The sequence below is a fragment of the Theropithecus gelada genome, chromosome 6 (assembly GCF_003255815.1).
Source record: "Theropithecus gelada isolate Dixy chromosome 6, Tgel_1.0, whole genome shotgun sequence".
In the NCBI taxonomy this organism is placed as follows: Eukaryota; Metazoa; Chordata; class Mammalia; order Primates; family Cercopithecidae; genus Theropithecus; species Theropithecus gelada.
In genome coordinates this window covers 95,606,198-95,613,500 of record NC_037673.1, presented here as the reverse complement: position 1 = coordinate 95,613,500, position 7,303 = coordinate 95,606,198, and positions in this window count along the sequence as shown.

Below are 7,303 nucleotides of genomic sequence, written 5' to 3'. Positions count from 1 at the left end.
TAGAGACGGGGTTTCACCGTGTTAGCCAGGATGGTCTCGATCTCCTGTCCTCGTGATCCACCCGTCTCGGCCTCCCAAAGTGCTGGGATTACAGGCTTGAGCCACCGCGCCCGGCTGGATTGCTTATTTCTTTGTGATTCAATCTTGGTTCATTATATGTCAACAAAATCATCAATTTCTTCTAGATTATTCAATTTGCTGGTGTTTAATTGTTCATCATATTCTCTTTGGTTCTTTCATACTGCTGAGGTATTAGATGAAAAAGTCTCCTTTTTATTTCTGATTTTACCTATATAAGTCTTCCCTCTTTTTGTCTTAGTACAGCTAAAATTTGTCAATTTTGTCTTTTCAAAACACCATCTCTTTGTTTCCTTGATGTTTTGCATTATTATTTTAGCCTCCAATTTCATTAATCTCTGCTCTGATCTTTATTACTTGATTCCTTCTAATAATTTGGGGTTTAGTTTGTTCTTATTTTTTCTAGTCCCTTGAGGAACACCATTACATTGTCCATTGTCTACAGTTTTTCTTTTTTTTTCTTTTATGACATAGGCATTTTTTCTTGGTCCTTTTCCATTAATTAAAACCCAATACTTGAAATTGGATAATTTATAAATAAAATGATTTTTTTTCTTACATTTCTGGAAGTTAGAAAGTCGCAGGTCAAAAGGGAGGATCTGGTGAAGGACATTTTTCTAGTGAAGACTATTTGTAGAGTCCAGAAGTGATGTAGGGCATCACAGTGAGAGGGGTGATCATGCTAGCTCAGGTCTCTCTTCCTCTTATAAAGTCATCAATCCCACTTTCATGATGACCCATTAATTCATTAACCCATCAGTACATTAATCCATAAATAGATTAATCCATTCTTGAGGGCAGACCACTTAAGACTCAATCACTTCTTAAAGAATCCCTCACGATGTTGCCACATCGGTGACAACATTTAGGCACGAGTTTTGAAGGGACCAAATATTCAAAGCATAGAACATTTATTGCCATAAATTTTGTTTTAACTGTTTTTGCTGCATTCCTTGAGTTTTGGTATGTTGTATTTTATACTTTCATTTGTCATAAGATATTTTCAAATTTAACTTTTAACTTCTTCATTGGCCTGGTTGTTCAGGATTGTTTGATTTCCACACTTTTGAAAGTTTCCAGAAGTTTCTTTAGTTATTAGTTTCTAGTTTCATACTTGGTAATATATCAGTTGGCTATTACAAATTGTGCTGCAATGAACATGGAAGTTTAGGTATCTCTTTGATGTATTGGTTTCCTTTCTTTGGGATATACTCAGCAGTAAGATAGCTGGTAAGCAAACTTGGTAAAATTTCAACCTTCTTGAATTGGTTAAGACTTATTTTGTGATGTAACATATGATCTATCCTAGAGAATGTTCATCTGTGCTTGAGAAGTATTTGTATTCTGCAGTTGTTGGATAGCATGTTCTGCATATGTCTGTTAGGTGCATTTGGTTTACAGTGTGTTTTAAGTTTGATGTTTTCTCATTGATTTTTCTCTCTGGATGATCTATTCATATATGTTGGGTACATATATATTTATTATTGTTATATTATTTTGCTGAATTTACCACTTTATTATTATATGATGACTTTGTTGGTTTTTGCAGTTTTCAATTTAATATCTATTTTATCTGATATAAGCATAGCTACTCTCTCTCTCTCTTTTGGTTACAATTTACGTAGAATTTCTTTTATAATCCTTTTGCTTTCAGTATGTGTCTGTCCTTGTCCTTAAAGCTGAAGTGAGTCTCTTGTGGATATTACATAGTTGAATATTTTTTCATTCCATTCAGCCACTATAGGTTTTTCGATTAGAGAATTTAATCCATGCATATTCAGGATAATTATTGATAGTTACAGGCTTATTACCACCATTTTGTTTATTGTTTTCTAATTGTTTTGTAGATCCTTTGTTCCTTTCTTCCTTTCTTACTAAATTCTTTGTAATTACATAATTTTCTCTAGTGTTATTTTGGATTTTTTTGGCTTTTCATTTTTGTGTACATACTATAGATTTTTACATTGTGGTTGCCACGAGGATTACAAAAAATATCTTTTAGTTTTAATATGTTATTCTAAGCTGATAACAACTTAACTTTGATCCCACACACAAAAAACGACTCTACACTTTTTTACTTCACTCTGTCCCCCAAATTTTGAATTTCTAATGTCAAAATTTACATATTTTTATAATACATCCTTCCTGACACATTATTGTAGCTAAAATTACTGGTAATACTTTTGTCTTTTAACCTTTCATACTAAAGATGTGATTTACACACCACCATGACAGTATTAGAGTATTCTGAATTTTAGTATATGCTTACTTTTACTAGTCAGTTTTACATTTCACTAGCACTCTTTTCATAGCATGAAAAAAAATCTTTTAAACATTTATTTTAAGTCATATCTGATGGTGATGAACTCTCTCAGCTTTTGTTTGTACTGGAAATTATTTTTTTTTTATCTCTCCTTTATTTCTGAGAGATAGTTTTGCTGAATTTAGGATTCTTGGTTGGCAATTTTGTTTTTGTTTTTGCTTTTGGTTTTTCTTCAGCACTGTGAAAATTTCATCTTACTCTCTCCTAGCCTGTACAGGTTCTGCTGAGAAACCTGCTGCTAGGCGTATTGGAACTCCCTTACGTGTTATTTGATTTTCTCTTGCTGCTTTCAGTACCCTTTTACTGTTTTTGATCATTGACAATTTGGTTATAATAGGTCTTTAGGTAGCCTTATTTGAATTGAATCGGATTAAAGACCTTTGGCCTTACTGTACCTGGATATTTATATTTTTCTCTGTGTTGGGAAATTTTTCTGCTATTATGTTTTTAATCTTTCTGGTCCTTTGTTTTTCTTGATGACTTTGACTTAAATATTTGCATTCTTGATGCTGTACCATAAATTTCATAATTTTTTACATTCCTTTTTATTTTTCTTCTCAAAGTGTATACATTCAAATAGCCTGTCTTAAAGTTCACAGATCTTTTCTTCTACCTGATCAATTCTGCCATTGATATTCTCTATTGCATTTTTTATTTTGTTCATTTTATGTTTATGCTCTGAGATTTGTTTAATTTTATTATTATTTTAATCTCTATTAAATTATTTTTTCTGCTAATACATTGTTTTTCTCAATTTATTAAGTTGTTTTTCTATATTTTCTTGAAGTTCACTGAACTTTCTTTACAAAATTATTTTGAATTTCTTGTCAGACAGTTCATAAATCCCTATGTCTTAGGTTTATTCACTGGCATCTGCATTTTTCTGTTTGGTAATCATGTTTCCCTGATTGTTTTTCATCCATGTGATCATGCATTGATGTCTGCACATTTGAGGAAGTTGTTATTTATTCCAGTCCTCAGACTATCTTTGTATGGAAATGCCCTTCAAGAGTAAGACTATCCATAGATTTGAACAGGCTATCTGGCATAGTCCCTGAGCCCAGGACTACTATTGCTGTTGTGGCAATGAATAGTGCCCTAAGCTGGGGAATGTTACAACCAGCATTTTTCTGTGCTGTAATCCTTTGGCTACTGAGGCTAGCATACAGTTTAGACATTTTCAAAGCTTACAGTAACTGAGGGCTGTTGGCTGCTAAGCCCAGGGCCACTGTATTTGCCTGTTGGTGATGCAAGCCAGAAATCTAGTTTGCCTCATAGGAGATATAATTTTCTCCCTGGAACTGAGGCAAATCTGAACATTCAGTCTGTGGTTAGTGGCCTGGAGTCACAGGACTTTGACGTCTCCTGGTCCTGGGTTTTATGGTATTAGACCTGATGCTAGGATCCAAGACAAAGTCTATGCTCACTTTCCTCTCTTTCCTCTAATCAGAGAGTATTTCTCTCTATGCTCTGCCGCCTGACACTGAGTGTTAGGGGTGGCATGAGTAATGTAAAACTGTCATTTCTATCCTCTTCAATGTGTCTTTTCTTATTATTGTGCTATAATCAAGTATTGTGATCTCTCACTTGGTTTTCTCAGGTCTTATGAAAATACTTTTGTGTGTGGATGGTTGTTCAAATTAATGTTTCTGCAGAAGGACAGTTGCTATAGTCCTAGTGTTTTATCATGCTCCACCATTTTCAAGTATTATAATTAATTTACAGACTTTGTTTGCTATTATGAAGAATAAATTGCAGGCACTTGATCCACTCTTCTTGTCTCAGTTAATGGTTTTTCACAAAACATCATAATTTAAAATACATGTGTATTATTAAAATCAATTGTTTGGCCAGGCACTGTGGCTCACGCCTGTAATTCCAGCACTTTGGGAGACCGAGGCAGGTGGATCATGAGGACAGGAGTTCAAGACCAGCCTGGTCAACATGGTGAAACCCTGTCTCATACTAAAAATACAAAAATTAGACAGCACGGTGGCAGGTGCCTGTAATCCCAGCTACTTGGGAGGCTGAGGCAGGAGAATCACTTGAACCCAGGGGACAGATGTTGCAGTGAGCTGAGCTTGCACCACTGCACTCCAGCCTGGGCAAGAGAGTGAGACTCTGTCTCACAAAACAAAACAAAACAAACAAACAAAATGACTTCTAGTGTTGGTAACTTTAAAATGATCAAAGTGAATGATTTTAAAATATTGAATCTGTTTTCATCTGATACAATATTATACAGTATTATAAATATTAAATAATCCCCATGTTGTAAACACTTCTATGGGATTTTTACGTGTCACAGAGTACCTGCAAAAGTAAATTTGCCTTTACAATATTAAATAACATTTTGAAAGGCTAATGCTTATATGTACATTTTTTCCACTTAAGAGTTTAGCACAGGTAATAGTTTTTTTTAAAGCTAAGGCAAAAGTCTAGGAAAATAAGATAGCACAGTTTTTCAGCCTGGAACTTTTCAATTTAAAAACAATAATTTGGAGATAAGTTGAGAAGTCTGAGCTTTTTCAAACTATGTGTCAAGAATAGGATTCAACTCATGCTACAGAATTATTCCCTTTAAAATACTAGTAAAGCAATTTGAGAGAAGGTCGGCAGTGCTAGGAAGATAGATGTTATGCCTATGCACTTGTGTCATAAATTTTGACTAAAAGAAAAATATTTTATGGGCTATCTGAAAAAGTCTTGAGTAAAGGGTGGCAGCCACTTTGGGCTGCACCTTCTAAATGCAGATACCTTTGTGGAGCTCATTTTACAGTGGTACAAGTACAAAGGGGGGTGAGAATTTATATCCTGGCTGCTGTCCTGAATACACACACCAGTGGACTGCTTACTTCTGCCCCCCACCCCCATATCACTATGTGTCTTTGGCTGCACTTCCTTTAGTATAAATCCTAGAAATCAAAGACAGAAGTCATGACTTAGCATTATAGAATAACATGTATTACTCCAAGTTGTAGCATCAAATTGCATCAGCTGAATCCTACTCTCACCACCTTTAAATTGGAAACTATGAGCAACCTATTTTTTCTAATCAATCTTAAATTGTTTAATCTATAAAATAATTATTCTAATAAGTTTTGAAATGTAAATGTTTGAGATATAAATGAAATAAACTTAAAAAAAAGTGTAGAAGAACATGATACCCAAGAAGTGGAAAATAAATGTCAGACTTTGTTGTAATTATTTTTATTACTTTTTTATTGATACAAAAATGTACACATTTATGGGGTACATTTATTTTTTGATATATGCATGCAATGTGCAATGATCATATCAGGTTACTTAAGATATTCCCCAACTCGAGCATTTCTTTTTATTTTGTTTTGGGAACATTTAAAATCTTCCAGGTATTAACTGTATTCATCCTACTGTGCTATCAAGCATCAGAGTTTATTCCTTCTATCTAACTGTAAGTTTGTATCCATTAACCAACCTCTCTTCATTCCTACCCCTTCTCAGTCTCTAGTAAGTATCATACTACTCTCTGTCTTTAAGATCTTCATGCGATCAACATTTTTAATCTCCTACATATGAGTGAAGGATGTGACAATTGTCTTTCTCTGCCAGACTTATTTTGCTTAACTTAATGATCTCTAGTTCCATCCACGTGACTGAAAATGATAGGATGTATTTTTTTGTGACTGAATAGTATACTATTATGTATATATACATAACATTTTCTTTATCCATTTATGTGTTGATGAACATTTCGGTTGATTCCATATCTTGGCTCTTGTGAATAGTGTTGCAATGAGTATAAGGATGCAGGTGTCGCTCTGGAATACTGATCCCCTTTTCTTTAAATAACCAGTATTTGGATTGCTAGCATGTATAGTATTTCTATTTTCAGTTTTTTGAGAAACATACATACTGTCTTTCACAAGAGCTATACTAATTTCTATTCCCACAAGCATTGTATGAGAGATTCATTGTCTTCATGTCCTAACCATCATTTGTTAATTTTTGTCTTTTTAAGAATAGCATTCTAACTTGGAAGAGATGATGACTCACTGAGGTTTTGATTTGCATCTCCCTGATGGTTAGTTATGTGAAGCACTTTTCCATTTGCTGGTTGGCCATTTATGTATCTTCTGGTATTGCAGAAATACAGACTCGTTAGAGACTATTATGCACAAGTATATACTCACACATCGAAATGGAAAAATCTAGAGAAAATTGATGTGTTCTTAGACATATACAACCTTCCAAGGTTGGTTCAGGAAGAAATGGAAAACCCAAACAGACCAATAATAACTGATGAGATTGAATCAGTAATATAAAGACTCCCAACAAAGAAAAGCCCAGGACTATCTGCCCTTACTGCTGAATTCTACTAAACCTATAAAGAAAAGCTAACATTAATTATTCTTTTTTAATTTTATTTATTATTATTATTATACTTTAAGTTCTAGGGTACATGTGCATAACGTGCAGGTTTATTACATATGTATACTTGTGCCATGTTGCTGTGCTGCACCCATCAACTCGTCAGCACCCATCAACTCGTCATTTACATCAGGTATAACTCCCAATGCAATCCCTCTCCCCTCCCCCCTCCCCATGATGGGCCCCGGTGTGTGATGTTCCCCTTCCCGAGTCCAAGTGATCTCATTGTTCAGTTCCCACCTATGAGTGAGAACATGCGGTGTTTGGTTTTCTGTTCTTGCGATAGTTTGCTGAGAATGATGGTTTCCAGCTGCATCCATGTCCCTACAAAGGACACAAACTCATCCTTTTTTTATGGCTGCATAGTATTCCATGGTGTATATGTGCCACATTTTCTTAATCTAGTCTGTCACTGATGGACATTTCAGAGAAATGCAAATCAAAACCACAATGAGATACCATCTCACACCAATACGTGTGCATGTGTCTTTA